Source organism: Aethina tumida, chromosome 6 (genome assembly GCF_024364675.1).
Source record: "Aethina tumida isolate Nest 87 chromosome 6, icAetTumi1.1, whole genome shotgun sequence".
In the NCBI taxonomy this organism is placed as follows: domain Eukaryota; kingdom Metazoa; phylum Arthropoda; class Insecta; order Coleoptera; family Nitidulidae; genus Aethina; species Aethina tumida.
Window position 1 is genome coordinate 14,548,827 of NC_065440.1, and position 18,189 is coordinate 14,567,015.

Here is an 18,189-nt window from a genome sequence, read left to right on the forward strand (position 1 = left end):
TATGTGTATATTCTTAATAATGTTTATTATTTTATAAATTTTCAATACTTTGTGGATTCCTTGAATTTCTGTGATAGATTCTACAGTTTTTACAGATCTACTACTATAATAAATTATATGAATGTGTATTATGTACATTTCAAAACAACATCACTTATTAGAATGTCTTATTATCAACATACCACCGGAAAACCCCAAATCACATTTTAATACCGACCGCAACGGCGTGCCGGAGGCGATATTAATACAGTAGTGGCCTGCGATGCGATTTAAAGGAGAGCAACGAGCGAACGAAGAGGCACCGGTAATTTGTGTCCGCCGATGCAGGTCGCCGTGAGATAAGTCAAGATAAACCGGGGGAAGATGAGAGATCGTCTCGGACCGGTCCGGGGCGACGTGCGAGGGGGTAATTGCGGTAATGATGTTTTAGCGTGTCTCTCGTTTGAATCGATTTTAAGGACTGCTGATGATGCTGACGCTGCTGCCGCTTCTGCTGCCGGTCTTCGCCTCCTCGCCGTTCATTTTATTTTTTTTTTTTTTGTTTTCGTCTTGTTTTTTGTTTTGCTCTCGTTTCGTATGCACGAGGTGAGGTTCATTCTCGGAACATGCACTCCGGGGACGTAATTACGGCTACCGTGATTCCGACCAAGGTCGCATGGAGATTTCATTCACGAAAGGACCCGGGACGGCCGTCGCATGACGGGACCGCGTCGATTTCGAAACGTACATATGTAAACAACGCGTTGTTACGCCCGTCTTTTTTTTTTCTTTCGTGTTTATTTGGTCGTTGGCTCTCCCCGTCTTGATTGGTATCTTTACCAGTTTACTACCTGTTATTATATTTCGAATTGTTGTTACCGGCTTCTGTAAACGTTTATGCATTTAACGATCCGCGTTACAATGTCTGATTAACATAAAATGTGTTCAGCAATCAAACCACAATGTAAAATAATTAGTTTAACATCGTTATGTTGTGACCGACTCGCATTCTCTGCATTATTACGGTTTTTTAAACATTTTTACATCACACACTATTAAATAGTTAGAAATTTATTCTGTATTTAAATATTTTATACGTTGTTATTATCAGATTTCTAAAGATTAGTCTCCACCACGCTAGTGACCACTTAACATCGTCGTTTTCTTGACGATAAACGCTACTTTACTTACCAACGACAAATTAAACAGATCTTATAGATTTTAGAGATTTTTAACGATTTTATGGAATTTATGAAAAACATGGAAATTATAATAGAACTTATGGTACTTATAGAATTTATAGAAATTATGAAAATTATAGAATTTATGAAATTTATAGAAATTATGAAACTTCTTTAAAATATAGAATTTATCGGATGTATGGAATTTATAGGATTTATGGAATTTACAGAATTTATGGATTTTATAGATTTATAGACTTTATAGGATTTTATGGAATTTAAAGATTTTATATATTTGGAAACCTTACATGATAATTTAAAAAATTATCATTATTATAAAACAATAATTAATTTCTAGCAAAATAGTATTAATAATAATAATAATAATAATGGTAATGGTAAAGGTAATTTGTGGTAGTGGTAGTGGTAGTGGCAGTGGTAGTGGCAGTGTAGTGGTAGTGCAGTGGTAGTGTGTGGTAATTTATGGTACTTATTGAATTTATAGAAATTATGAAAATTATAGAATTTATGAAATTTATAGGAATTATGGAACTTCTTTAACATATAGAATTTATCGGATGTATGGAATTTATAGGATTTATGGAATTTACAGAATTTATGGATTTTATAGATTTATAGACTTTATAGGATTTTATGGAATTTAAAGATTTTATATATTTCATAAATTTTATAGATTTTATATATTTCATAAATTTAATCGATTTTATAGATTTTATAGATTTTATAGATTTTATAGATTTTATAGATTTTATAGATTTTATAGATTTTATAGATTTTATAGATTTTAAAGATTTTATAGATTTTATAGATTTTATAGATTTTATAGATTTTATAGATTTTATAGATTTTATAGATTTTATAGATTTTATAGATTTTATAGATTTTATAGATTTTATAGATTTTATAGATTTTATAGATTTTATAGATTTTATAGATTTTATAGATTTTATAGATTTTATAGATTTTATAGATTTTATAGATTTTATAGATTTTATAGATTTTATAGATTTTATAGATTTTATAGATTTTATAGATTTTATAGATTTTATAGATTTTATAGATTTTATAGATTTTATAGATTTTATAGATTTTATAGATTTTATAGATTTTATAGATTTTATAGATTTTATAGATTTTATAGATTTTATAGATTTTATAGATTTTATAGATTTTATAGATTTTATAGATTTTATAGATTTTATAGATTTTATAGATTTTATAGATTTTATAGATTTTATAGATTTTATAGATTTTATAGATTTTATAGATTTTATAGATTTTATAGATTTTATAGATTTTATAGATTTTATAGATTTTATAGATTTTATAGATTTTATAGATTTTATAGATTTTATAGATTTTATAGATTTTATAGATTTTACAGATTTTATAGATTTTATAGATTTTATAGATTTTATAGATTTTATAGATTTTATAGATTTTATAGATTTTATAGATTTTATAGATTTTATAGATTTTATAGATTTTATAGATTTTATAGATTTTATAGATTTTATAGATTTTATAGATTTTATAGATTTTATAGATTTTATAGATTTTATAAATTTTATAGATTTTATAATTTTATAGAATTTATGGAATTTAGAGAAATTATAGAATATATGGAATTTATAGAATTTATATAACCATAATTCCATTTTGAAATTTATAGAAATTGTGGAAATTATACAATTTTTATAATTTATACGAATTATGGAATAAATGAAAAATAGAGAATTTATAGATTATAGAGAATTTATGGAATTTAAAATATTTATGGAATTTATGGAATTTGTGGAATTTATAGAAACTCTGGAAATTATAGAATTTATGAACTTTATACGAATTATGGAATGTATGGAAAATATAGAATTTATAGAATATATGGAATTTATGGTACTTATGATATTTAAATGAATTGTAGAATTTGTAAAATTTATAAAAATTACGGAATTTACGGATTTTGTGGAATTTAAGGAAAATATGAAATTTATAGAAATTTTGGAAATTATAGAATTTATGAAATTTATACAAATTATGGAATGTATGGATAATACATAATTTTAGAAATTGTGGAATTTATAGAATTTATGGAATTTACGGAATTTATAAAATTTATGGAATTTATGGAATTTATGAAATTTATGGAATTTATGGAATTTATGGAATTTATGGAATTTATGGAATTTATGGTATTTATGGAATTTATGGAATTTATGGAATTTATGGAATTTATGGAATTTATGGAATTTATGGAATTTATGGAATTTATGGAATTTATGGAATTTATGGAATTTATGGAATTTAAGGAATTTATTTATGGGATTTATGAAATTTATGGAATTTATGGAATTTGTGGAATTTATGGAATTTATGGAATTTATGGAATTTATGGTATTTATGGAATTTATGGAATTTAAGGAATTTATTTATGAAATTTATGGAATTTATGGAATTTGTGGAATTTATGGAATTTATGGAATTTATGGAATTTATGGAATTTATGGAATTTATGGAATTTAAGGAATTTATTTATGGGATTTATGAAATTTATGGAATTTATGAAATTTATGGAATTTATGGAATTTGTGGAATTTATGGAATTTATGGTATTTATGGAATTTATGGAATTTAAGGAATTTATTTATGGAATTTATGGAATTTATGGAATTTATGGAATTTATGGAATTTATGGAAAATATGAAATTTATAGAATTTGTGGAATTTATGGAAAATATGAAATTTATAGAAATTATGGAATTTATAGGATTTACGGAATTTATAAAAATATTATTAATTGAAAGTATAAATGTTGCCTCGTTAATTGATTTGGTTGTTTTGATTTGCACCTGTTTTCGCTCAGCTCATTAACGCGAATCATTTCCTCCGCGTTTGGTTAATTGGAACCGATTAAACAAATCAAGGAATAGATACAGCTTCATTATTCATTCGACTTTTATTACGTCCAACATTAATTTAGATCGTTTCCTATCGATAACATCTCGAAAACACGACAGACAGGTGAGAATTCCGTCCGTCCACCTCCGCACACTAAATTTCATTCCCTTAACGTAAAAGAAAGCAAAAACAAAACGTTGTCATTTATATGTATGCGACAGATAGTGCTGGAAAAAAACAGGATGCGATCTTGATCCTGTCGAATGGGACCTTGCGAGTTAGGCAGTCGAAAAATTTATACACTCCGTAAATGGGATCTAGATCGGCGAAACGGCCGCCCGGCTTCCTCCCCCGCTTTCGTAGCGGCGTCGCGACGCTCGGCCGAAAACAGTGCCGACACGCCGGACGAAAAAAGAATTATCGCATCCTGGTCGTACGCACCGAATCACCCCCCGTGCCCCCTCCTCCATGAAAATTATCCTTTCGGGGTCGGTTATGTTTTACGGATTATTTAACGGCGTGCCGGGACGACGACACGGACCGCCTGCCGTTCATAAATAAGGAATTAGTGCTCTTGTGCGACTGGTCGTTATCCTCCGACGAACGACGTTGTTAATTGTTCATTAGCGTGGCTCAGACTAAATTTGAGAAATCTGAAATTAACAACTTTTAAGATGTTAAATTACAGAATAAATTTACAATTAATAGAATTGAATGCAACAAAACCCTTAAAAAATATAAATAATTATATAATCTAAAAAATATAGAGTATCTCTGAAATCTATAAATCCATAAAATCAGAAAATTTACTATTTAAAAAGTTATTGTCTTCTATAAATTCTATTTCAATTTAAAATTTTTGTTAATAAAGTAGTAATTGTAAAATTCTATTGTCCATAAAATCTATAAAATTTGTAAGATACTATGAAGTCAATAAAATTCGTAAAACCAATTTATAGAATATAAAGAATTTGTAAAATATTTAACAAATTCGATAAAAAATAGAATAAAATAAAATACTATATAAAATTCTGCCCATAAAATTTATGAAGTCCAAATAATTTATAGAATGTGAACAAAATATTAATATCCATCGAGTGCTGAAAATATATAAAATTAGATGAAACCTATATAAACAATAAATTCCATAAAATCAGAAAATTTACTATTTAAAAAGTCAGTGTCTTCTATAAATTCTATTTCAATTTAAAATTTTTATTAATAAAGTAGTAATTGTAAAATTCTATTGTCCATAAAATCTACAAAATTTATAAGATACTATGAAATCAGTAAAATTCGTAAAACTAATATAATTTATAGAATATAAAGAAATTGTAAAATACATTAAATTAAATTCGATAAAAAATAGAATAAAATATAATACTATATAAAATTCTGTCCATAAAATTTATGAAGTCTAAATAATTTATAGAATGTGAACAACATATTAATATCTATCTATTAAGTGCTGAAAATATATAAAATTAGATGAAACCTATATAAACAATAAATTCCATAAAATCTATGAAGTCCATTCAATTTATAAAATCTATAGAATATGTATATCAAAAAATGTGTATAAAACGTAAGGAATTCGATGAAAAATATAATAATATATAATATATAAATTCTGTAAAATCCATTTAATCTATATAATCTATAGAAGTTAAAGAACTTAAAAAATATACAATACAATACAATTTAAAATCTATAAATTTTTAAAATTCTATCCATAAGATATGTGAAATCTATATAATTTAATTTATTAAATGTAAAAAAAAAATATTAATATTTATATAAGTGCCGAAAATATATTATAAAATTCGAAGAAACCAATATATTCCATAAAATCTATGAAGTCCATATTATTTAAAACATCGTTAAAATGTAATAGCTTTATAAAATTTTATGAAGTTCATAACCTTAAGTCCATATAATGTATGAAGCCATTATAATCAGTTTAATCTATAGAAGAAGTCCATAAAATATACACAATTTGTCCACATAATCTACAAATTCCATAAAATCTATGATGTTCAAAAAATGTATCCATATAAACTATAGTATTTTTAGTGTTTATAAAATATATAAAATGCTAAAGTGTTTATATAATGAATATGAAGCCTATAAATTATATAAAATTTATGTAATTTTTACTATTTAAAAAGTTTGAGATTTCCTTAAATTCTATTAAAATATTTTATGTAAGAAAATATATAATTAATGTATAAAATCTACAAAGTCTAAGTCCGTGAAGTCCATATAATTTATAGAACTTAAAAAAAAATTAGAATTTTTGAAATTTTTAATGTCTTTATAAAATTTCTAGAAAATCTTTAAAAAAATTCAAAATCAAATCTATTAAGTCTATATAAAACTCCATATAAGTCTATAAAATCTAAATTTTTTTACACAATCTGTATATTCTATAATTTTTGTTGTTCGACATTTTGCCTAATAAAAAAATGTAAACATTCTATTTATTTGAAAGGTTTAGTTATTAAAATTTAAATAATACATAAAATATATACGGGGCCATTATAAATCTACAAAGTCCATAAAATCTATGAAGTCTATAAAATCTGTAGAATTCATAAATTTTATATATCTGATTCAAAAGATTAGTTATTAAAATTTAAATAAAATATATATATATATATATATATATATATATATATATATATATATATATATATATATATATGTAATGTATAAATTCCAAATAATCAAAATTTTAGTTATTGAATAATTAAATAATCCATAAAATGTATATGATAAGGAGATTTGTTTTCAAAATAAGTATTTTTATAAATTTAAAAGAAACATATAGCAAAAGTATAGTCAGTACTTATCTTCAGGCAAAATTAGAAGTACTCACCCAATTATCGATGGTACCGTCTCCTGAAACAATACCAAAAAATAAAAATATTAATTTAACCATTTAATGAGGTATGTTAAAAAAATACTAAATTGTATGTAATTAAATGTGAATGATATAAGGAATTGCTATGTTAAAAAAAAGTAAAAGTGAAAGAAAACATGAAACCCATGCGTCAAAAATTTAAAAAACACCTAAAGCAAAAGTACGACCATAAAATTTTAGTGCATCTAGTACTCATCCTCATGCACAATTCAGGTCGGTACTCACCCAATTATCGGCCGTACCATCTGCTGGAATTTCAGCCGACCATTATCGCAGTCAATGGAGAGTGAAGATGATAGCTTTCGATCGCAATGAATCTATAAGAGATGCAGATAATCAGTGGTTAAATATGAAAAAAATCGTCGATCGTCCGTTCAAAACATGCCGATTTATATCCAGTAAATACACATAAATTATTCATATAAAACACATAAACGGTTCTTAAGCATATTTAATGTGTTAATATTAGCTAAGCTCGGGCTGTTGCTTTTTTGGCGTGATAAATACTCGGCTGGAACAATGGTGTTTCGGAAGCGTCTTAGATACGTTTGAAATTTAATAATAGTAGAGCGTTAGATAAGCGCACAGTAAATTTGTCCCTGGTAAATGTACGAATGCACGAGAGATTGGGGGTGCCTCGGCGGCGGTTGTGTGTGTGTGAATTATGACGTGGTCGCGCACCAAAAGGGGTGGCCGTAAATAAACAGGACAAGAACATTTAATTAGTAAACGTTATCTGGACGACGTAAGAAAACAACAGTGTGATTTATGCCGACTGACCACTCGCCGTCCCGTATTCTAATTGCTAGATTTGATTTTCCGATCTCGTTCCCGTTTCCCTTTTGGCCCGGATTAATCCGACGGCCGGCCGGATAAATTAATCGCTCCTTGATATCTCGATCTGGAGGATGTAATCGCGTTAAAGGACCCCGGCTATTTGTTCCCGAATTAATTGAAAATGTATATGATATATTTGCGGGGGCCCGATGCCAACGAATTTATCGTAATTACGGGAAAAGAAATTCCTGAGGCATTAAAAAGGGCTAACGAAGCCACCGGGGGGGCACGTGTCCAAACAGTTTAAGTCGATTAGTCTAAATGTACTAATTGTAAATAAAACTACACCCAACCGTGTTCATCGTTTTATTCATACATTCAAATATATCATTTTTTTTTGATAGATAAGACTACGAGGAGTCCATAAAATCTATAAAATCCATTTAATATATAGTATTAATATTTATTAATTAAATCCATAAAATCAGGAAAATTATATGATTTTCAGCATTGAAAAAATCTGTGTTTCCCACAAAATTCTATTTAATTCAAAATTTTGGATAATAAACTATAAACAATCTATAAAATATATATATTTGTAAAGTTCTCTGAAATTCATATATATCTGTGAAGTCCATAAAATCTATGAAACCCATATAAAGATTTAAAATTCTTAAATAAATTGAATATATGTTTATACAATTTTCAGTATTTAGAAAAAAAAGTGTTTTCTACAAATTCTATTTATTTCAAAATTTTTGTTATTAAAATATAAATAATCTATAAAATATATAATATATGTAAACCCATCAAAATCTATAAAATCCATTTAATCTACAGAAATTTAAAAATTTATAAAATATATAGATTATCTGACATATAGAAAATCTGTGTTTTCTACATATTTTATTTAATTCAAAATTTTGGTTAATAAAACGTAAATAATCTATAAACATATAAAATTTGTAAACCCATATAAATCTGTGAATTCCATAAAACCTATAAAATTCGTTTAATGTATAGAAATTTAATAATTTATATAAATCTGTCATATCTATAAAATCTATGAAATCCATATAATCTATGAAAACTAAATAATTTTTAAGATTTATAGTTATATAAAGCCCATAAAATTTGAAAATTTATAGATTTTTCAACATTTAGAAAATCTGTGTTTTCTACAAATTCTATTTAATTCAAAATTTTTGTTAACAAAACGTAAATAATCTATAAAATATATAAAATTTGTAAACCCATATAATTATTTGAAGTCCATAAAATCTATAATATTCATTTAATGTATAGAAATGATTTTTCAGGAAATTAGTATTAGTAAAAAAAAATAAAAATCCATAAAGTTATTAAAGTGAAACTATGTAATTTAATCAGTATGAATTGAATCTTATGGATTTCATCCTATATATTTTAATTGAATGGAAATTGATCGTATGGATTTTAATCGTATGGAAAATGATCATATGGATTTTGATCGTATGGAAAATGATCGTATGGATTTTGATCGTATAGATTTTAATCGTATGGAAAATGATCGTATGGATTTTGATTATATGGATTTTGATCGTATGGAAAATGATCGTATAGAATTTTCAACATTTAGAAAATCCAAACATTTGTAAAGTCCTATAAAGCCCATATAAATCTGAGTTCACAGAATCTATGAAATTCATTTAATATATAGGAATTCAATGTATTATTTAAGTCCATAAAATAGAGAAGTTTATAGAATTTATCAGAATGTGAAATATATAAATTTGTAAAGTTCTATGAAGTATATATAAATCTGTGTCCATAAAATCAGAAAGTTTATAGAACAATATTTAAAAAATCTGTCTTTTCTACACATTCTATTGAATTTAAAATTTTTGTTATTAAAATATAAATAATTTATAAAATATGTGAATTTGTGAAGTGAAGTTTATAGAATTTTCAGCATTTAGAAAATCTGTTTTCTATAGATTCTATTTAATTCAAAATTTTGGTCAATAAAACATAAATAATGTATAAAATACATGAAATTTGTAACATTCTATGAACCCCATGTGAAATTCATATCCCATATAAACTGAATAATTTATAAAATATACAGGATTTTTGAAGTCCACAAAATCAGAAAGTTTATAGAATTTTCAGAAATTAAAAAATCTGTGTTTTCTACAAATTCTTTTTAATTCAAAATTTTATTTAATACAAATAATCTATGAAATCTATATCCACATAATTTATGAATCTTAAAAAACATAAAATATGAAGACCTTAAAATCTATAAAATCTAGAAAGTTAGAAAATTTATACCATTTAGAAAGTCTATTTTTTACAAATTTAATTTAATTCAAAATTTTGGATAGTAATATACACATAATCTTTAAAATTCATATAACCTATGTAATATATATATTTGAAAGGATTATAGGAACAAAATAATTCTGGGCTTTAGACAAAAATCAATAAAAAAATCAAAATTCAACCGTGCTCATCATTTTATTAAAATTTCCAATTTAGCATGTATTTGGTTTAGGTGGACAAGAATCCGGACACTTGTCGGTGCCTCCTTCCTTGCTCCTGTCGATGATCTCCACGTCCTTCGGTCTTAGTCCTTGCACGTGGTAGAAGCGTCCTTCTTCGGTCACAACGATGGAGCCCAGGATGATGTCGTACTCACATTCTACCGGCGTTTCCTGCAACGGCAACGCTTCCAAACCCTTCTTCTCCTTCTTGAAGGCACCGCACGGCTTATCTGGATCTGACATGTTGGTGATGATGACTTTTGAATGACAAACACTGACGTTTAGATTTCTATTTGAAGTATGTTAGAATACGCATTGTTTAAGACCTTCAGAGGAAAAATTCTGATCACCACAGCCTCTATTAGGATGATGCTTCAGCCCGTTGATTGAAATACTTGTGTAAACATCGATGGGAGATAAAACGATAACTGTATCGTCTAATTAAGCTAATGACGAAGAGGTACGCCTGCAGGAAGAGCCACTGATTCAGGATATGACAAGAGATTTTCTACCAGAAACTCATCGCATTAATTGCACCCAGATCGATTCGGATCTAATGACCATCAGGGAAAATATTAAATAAATCGCCGGCTCACTCATCTATGCCGATGTTTGTTTTATTATTAGTTATTTTTTTGCCTTCTTCGAACTGGTTGAATAATCGTGCCCGAGAAATTATCCTTGTTGTGGTAAATTGCCGAGCCGCATTATCTTGTATCTGAAACGTAGCGCGGTTTATTAATCGAGTTAATAAATCCGGTAATAATTGTCAAATGTTAATGACGTTCGAGCGCGGTTATTAATCTTTCCCAGATAAGATGAGAGGGCTCAGCTTTATGGCCCCGTAATACCTTGCTCGGGCTTTAATAAATTATTTCTAATGTCTAATGTCAAAAGAATTTAGCCAACAAAAATAAACCACAACTAAGTATTAAAAATAACAATAATAATAATAAAAAACAGTTGATGAGCTCTAGAAAGAGACGGAGCTGGTGAGAATGACCTGCGTCGATGGTCGAGCTCGTGTGGCCGTCTCGGTCCGGAAGCTGGAGATTATCCCGCTCTCCATTCGCCCGGGGGGCACCTTATGTAAAGTCAACAACACTTTATTGGAGGCCCCCGGCGTCCCGCGGCCTCATTCGCCTCGTAACGCTGATAGAGACATAAATTTTTAGCGGCCCGTCACATAGACCGGCCGGACAATTACGTCGGCTGACTTATTTATGGTCAAAAATTGCTTGATATTAACCATTACGTGATGCGGATTACTGACGGGTACAATTCCGAGTAATTTTACTTTTATGGGCCACTCCAGGCTCTTTTGCAGGAGGACGTTTATATTTTTATAAGTGGGTTGTTGCTTCCTTTGTTAGTAGCTATGTTTGTCGCCAAAATGCTTGAGCATTATGGTGAACATAATAATGATCGTTATTATCCAACAGTTTGCCTATTTTCATCACTTCTTATCAGTAAATTTGCTTCAGTTTCCACCTTAAATATATTCACAAATTCACTGAAGGGTTGTGAAGAAGATTTTACATCCATTCTTATAAAAGTAACCTTAATCCATACTTTCTTATGTTATACAACTAAAATTTATCTGCTTGAACTGAACAATGTAAAAATAAAGTCTGTGAAGAAGGAGGCAGACTGAGCAAACGCTGAGAAACTGTTGAACATCAGATGACTTGGCTTAGTGTGAACATATTGATCAACAGTTTATCAACTTTTGACTTACATTTTGATTACTTTTTCACTGCAACTAGGAAGACCGATATTACCCAACAGTTTGCTAATTTTCATCACTTCTTATCAGTAAATTTGCCTCAGTTTCCACATTAAACATATTCACAAATTCACTGAAGGGTTGTGAAGAAGATTTTACATCCATTCTTATAAAAGTAACCTTAATTCATACTTTCTTATGTTACACATCTAAAATTTATCTGCTTGAACTGAACAATGTATAAATAAAGTCTGTGACGAAGGAAGCAGACTGAACAAACGTTGCTGAGCAACTGTTGAACATCAGATAACTTGGCTTAGTGTGAACATGTTGATCAACAGTTTATCAACTTTTGACTTAGATTTTGATTACTTCTTCACTGCAACTAGGAAAACCGATATTACCCAACTCTTTGCTAATTTTCATCACTTCTTATCAGTAAATTTGCCTCAGTTTCCACATTAAACATATTCACAAATTCACTGAAGGGTTGTGAAGAAGATTTTACATCCATTCTTATAAAAGTAACCTTAATCCATACTTTCTTATGTTATACAAATAAAATTTATCTGCTTGAACTGAACAATGTAAAAATCAAGTCTGTGAAGAAGGAAGCAGACTGAGCAAACGTTGCTGAGCAACTGTTGAACATCAGATGACTTGGCTTAGTGTGAACATGTTGATCAACAGTTTATCAATTTTTGACTTAGATTTTGATTACTTCTTCACTGCAACTAGGAAGACCGATATTACCCAACAGTTTGCCAATTTTCATCACTTCTTATCAGTAAATTTGCCTCAGTTTCCACCTTAGACATATTCACAAATTCACTGAAGGGTTGTGAAGAAGATTTTACATCCATTCTTATAAAAGTAACCTTAATCCATACTTTCTTATGTTACACATCTAAAATTTATCTGCTTGAACTGAACAATGTATAAATAAAGTCTGTGAAGAAGGAAGCAGACTGAGCAAACGTTGCTGAGCAACTGTTGAACATCAGATAACTTGGCTTAGTGTGAACATGTTGATCAACAGTTTATCAACTTTTGACTTAGATTTTGATTACTTCTTCACTGCAACTAGGAAGACAGATATTACCCAACTGTTTGCTAATTTTCATCACTTCTTATCAGTAAATTTGCCTCAGTTTCCACATTAAACATATTCACAAATTCACTGAAGGGTTGTGAAGAAGATTTTACATCCATTCTTATAAAAGTAACCTTAATCCATACTTTCTTATGTTCTTCAACTAAAATTTATCTTCTCAAACTAAACAATGTAAAAATAAAGTGTGTGAAGAAGTAAACTGAGCAAACGTTGCTGAGCAACTGTTGAACATTAGATGACTTGGCTTAGTGTGTACATGTTGATCAACAGTTTATCAACTTTTGACTTACATTTTGATTACTTTTTCACTGCAACTAGGAAGACCGATATTACCCAACAGTTTGATAATTTTCATCACTTCTTATCAGTAAATTTGCCTCAGTTTCCACATTAAACATATTCACAAATTCACTGAAGGGTTGTGAAGAAGATTTTACATCCATTCTTATAAAAGTAACCTTAATCCATACTTTCTTATGTTATACAACTAAAATTTATCTGCTTGAACTGAACAATGTATAAATAAAGTCTGTGAAGAAGGAAGCAGACTGAGCAAACGTTGCTGAGCAACTGTTGAACATCAGATAACTTGGCTTAGTGTGAACATGTTGATCAACAGTTTATCAACTTTTGACTTAGATTTTGATTACTTCTTCACTGCAACTAGGAAGACCGATATTACCCAACAGTTTGCCAATTTTCATCACTTCTTATCAGTAAATTTGCCTCAGTTTCCACCTTAGACATATTCACAAATTCACTGAAGGGTTGTGAAGAAGATTTTACATCCATTCTTATAAAAGTAACCTTAATCCATACTTTCTTATGTTATGCAACTAAAATTTATCTACTTGAACTGAACAATGTAAAAATAAAGTCTGTGAAGAAGGAAACAGACTGAGCAAACGTTGCTGAGCAACTGTTGAACATCAGATGACTTGGCTTAGTGTGTACATGTTGATCAACCGTTTATCAACTTTTGACTTAAATTTTGGTTACTACTTCACTGCAACTAGGAAGAGTTATATTACCCAACAGTTTACCAATTTTCAACACTTCTTATTAGAAAGTTTACCTCAGTTCACACCTTTAGACAGACATTTTTTTAATTATTAATTTTCAATATTTATTATTAGTAATTTGGGAAGAGCTAGAGACAATGTTTAACATCCATGCTTATAAAAACATGTTAATTTCCTACATCCAACAATTAAGTTTTATGATCTTAAACTAAACAATGTATTATGAAAATAGAGTTTTTCACATCCTGTCTGTAAACTCTTCACAATATATGGAACCAATCTTAATTACATAAACAAAATAAGGATGGAACACCACAATATGTTCATCACGTCTCCCGAACCGAAATATCTAAAACCTTGACGACGAAAGCGTACCACGCCACTAAGAAAAAAAAACCCTTCGCCATCAATCAACCACCTGAAAGACCGGCCAATAAAAACAAAACGTGCCCAATCGCCATGAATCCAACCCCCTTCGCCTCCATGTTGCTTGCTCATTGCCGATGCGAAAATAAAAATCGCGAGACCGGATCAAAGCGAAACAATAGAATGGGGGGAAAACGAATGGACACGTCACGCGTGTGTGTGTCTGTAAAAGCTGCCATTTTGAAACCGGAGACCTGAAACGTACACCTGAAAACACCAGGTCTGGCACTGGTTGAAATCTCTTCCCTCTGAAGTGTGGGCTAATTGACGGTCGTACGCACTGACGGACCGTTTTTGATGACCGGTATTCAAATCGGGACGTAGTGGAGGCCGCCCCGCGGCCTCCAGAGTGGATTCAGGCCGGGGCTGCGGCTCCCGGCCGCGTAAATACTTTTGATCCGGTTCTGGTGAGCGTTTTTGTGGCCAAGTTATGCCGATTTTTTCGCCGCACACGAATGGCCGTCGTATCTGGAGACGGGCGGTTGATTTTTCAATGCGTGCACCCAGCGCCCGATTGGCCGGTGGAATTTCAAAAACAGCTCGATTCACAAATCGCCTCTGACACAATGGCATCGACGACCATCGACGGCAGCACTAGCCTTTGGTCTTCAACGTCTTCGGGAGTGCGACTCAATCAAGCCCGCGTCGAAATTTATGCAAGGCAAAAATTAAGCGCAAAAACGGAATTAAAATAGCTGAAAAGCGCGAAATCAATTTTGACGGAACGTTGGCGAGTAAAAACGGTTCGGTTAATAAGTGCAATCTGAAACATACTCACGTCGACCGTGAGGAATTTGCAAAAACAAATGCGCACCGACGTTTTTCACGTCGGTGAAGTCGAGATCGCGATGGAACGTTACGCTCGGGTCTTTTGTCGTTCGTTTTCTATGTACGGGGCGGTTCGATTAAGGCGTGATGATATGCCATTTTTTGGGTCGGTCAATGAAATATTTAACGCCCCGCTAATGTGCGTGGCGATTTATTGCCCGTTGCGAGAGTTTCGTCGTTACGATTTTAAGGATTCTGGTTGACGTTCGCGTAAATTTCATTTTTACTTTTGGCTTAAAATGTTGCGAAAGGAAAAAAACACGGTTTGGTCCCATAAAATCTAATGAACCATTCGTTTTTATGTATAATAGCACAATGGGGTTAAAGTAACTTAAATTTAAAGTAGTTTTAATCAAATTTTTAGAAAATATTTCATCTTAAATTATAGAATCAATTTATTATATATTGTTGTTTACGGTGAAAGTAATTAAGTTTACTAAAATGGGGAAGAATTTAAATTGAATCTTACCCAAAATAGCTTAATTCAGACTAATTATGAAAGTGGTAATCTAAAATTTATTAATTTAAATTTGACTTATTTAGATTTTATTAATTTCTATCTTAACGATTTATTTCTGTTAAGGTTTACTAAAATGAGAAGGAATTTAAATTAAAGTATGACTAAAAATAGCTTAATTAATTAATACATTTACTCTTTTGGTCATAATTTTTGATTATTTTGGTAATAACTTTCACATTATATATGAATTTGTTTAGAAATTGATCTTTTTTACATTGTGGATGTAAATAGTTCAATAAAAGTTAATTTATTATTTAAAAAATAATAATTATACCAGAATAAAAACTTAATATTTCCTTTTTGGAACTTAAAATCCATTGAAAATGCTTTTACCATATGGAAAACTCAGACTAATTATAAAAATAGTATTAATTTTAATTTAAATTATTAAAATTTTGTTAATTTATATAAATAATTAATTTTTAGTATTAAGGATTACTAAAATGTGAATGAATTTAAATTAAAATCTCGAAGTAATTAATTATTTACACAATTTTTAGTAATTTTTTAATGATTTTCACATATCTTATCTTAATTAGATTAAAAATTGATCCTCTTGACATTGTAGGTTTAAAGAGTTCAATAAAAGTCAATTTATTATTTAAAAAATCATACTTATACCAGAATAAAAACTTAAAAAAGCTATATATATTTATAATATTTAAGTATGTAACAATACATTCGCATTATTAGTTAGTTATCTCTTTTTAAATCTTAAAATCTGTTAAAAATGCTTTTACAATATGGAAAACTCAGACTAATTATAAAAATAGTAATCTAAACTTTATTAATTTAAAATTAAATTATTAAAATGTTGTTAATTTGTATCAATAATTATTGTTTGCTATTAAGAATCACAAAAATATAAATGAATTTAATTACAAACCTGACTCAAAATAATTAATTATTTAGAATATTTACCATTTTGATCATAATATTTAGTAATTTTTTAATGATTTTCACATATCTTATCTTAATTAGATTAGAAATTGACTTGAAATTGATGAGAATTCAATAAAAGTCAATTTATCATACTTATACCAGAATAAAAACATAAAAAAGCTATATATACTTATAATATTTAAGTATATAACAATACATTGGCTTTATTAGTGAGTTAACTCTTTTTAAATCTTAAAATCTTTTAAAAATGCTTTTATAATATGAAAAACTCAAACTAATTATAAAAATAGTAATCTAAACTTTATTAATTTAAAATTAAATTATTAAAATTTTGTTAATTTGTATCGATAATTATTTTTTGCTATTAAGAATCACAAACATGTAAATGAATTTAATTCCAAATCTGACTCAAAATCCTCTACATTGTAGGTTAAAAGAGTTCAATAAAAGTCAATTTATTATTTAAAAAATCATAATTATTCTGGAGTAAAAACTTAAAAAAGCTATATATATTTATAATATTTAAGTATGTAACAATACATTCGCATTATTAGTTAGTTATCTCTTTTTAAATCTTAAAATCTGTTAAAAATGCTTTTACAATATGGAAAACTCAGACTAATTATAAAAATAGTAATCTAAACTTTATTAATTTAAAATTAAATTATTAAAATGTTGTTAATTTGTATCAATAATTATTGTTTGCTATTAAGAATCACAAAAATATAAATGAATTTAATTACAAACCTGACTCAAAATAATTAATTATTTAGAATATTTACCATTTTGATCATAATATTTAGTAATTTTTTAATGATTTTCACATATCTTATCTTAATTAGATTAGAAATTGACTTGAAATTGATGAGAATTCAATAAAAGTCAATTTATCATACTTATACCAGAATAAAAACATAAAAAAGCTATATATACTTATAATATTTAAGTATATAACAATACATTGGCTTTATTAGTGAGTTAACTCTTTTTAAATCTTAAAATCTTTTAAAAATGCTTTTATAATATGAAAAACTCAAACTAATTATAAAAATAGTAATCTAAACTTTATTAATTTAAAATTAAATTATTAAAATTTTGTTAATTTGTATCGATAATTATTTTTTGCTATTAAGAATCACAAACATGTAAATGAATTTAATTCCAAATCTGACTCAAAATCCTCTACATTGTAGGTTAAAAGAGTTCAATAAAAGTCAATTTATTATTTAAAAAATCATAATTATTCTGGAGTAAAAACTTAAAAAAGCTATATATATTTATAATATTTAAGTATGTAACAATACATTCGCATTATTAGTTAGTTATCTCTTTTTAAATCTTAAAAT

General features: G+C 28.1%; 1 protein-coding gene across 1 annotated transcript in view; it reads right to left on the bottom strand.

The window, feature by feature from the left end:
- Nucleotides 1-18,189, bottom strand: part of LOC109594994 (zinc finger protein rotund) — a 296,098-nt gene that overhangs the window by 276,053 nt on the left and 1,856 nt on the right. The window contains exons 2-3 of the mRNA XM_049968500.1: nucleotides 7,228-7,319; nucleotides 6,958-6,980 (exon numbers count right to left, since the gene is read on the bottom strand). The gene's annotated coding sequence lies outside the window, so the exon portion shown is untranslated. The remainder of the gene's footprint in view (nucleotides 1-6,957; nucleotides 6,981-7,227; nucleotides 7,320-18,189) is intronic.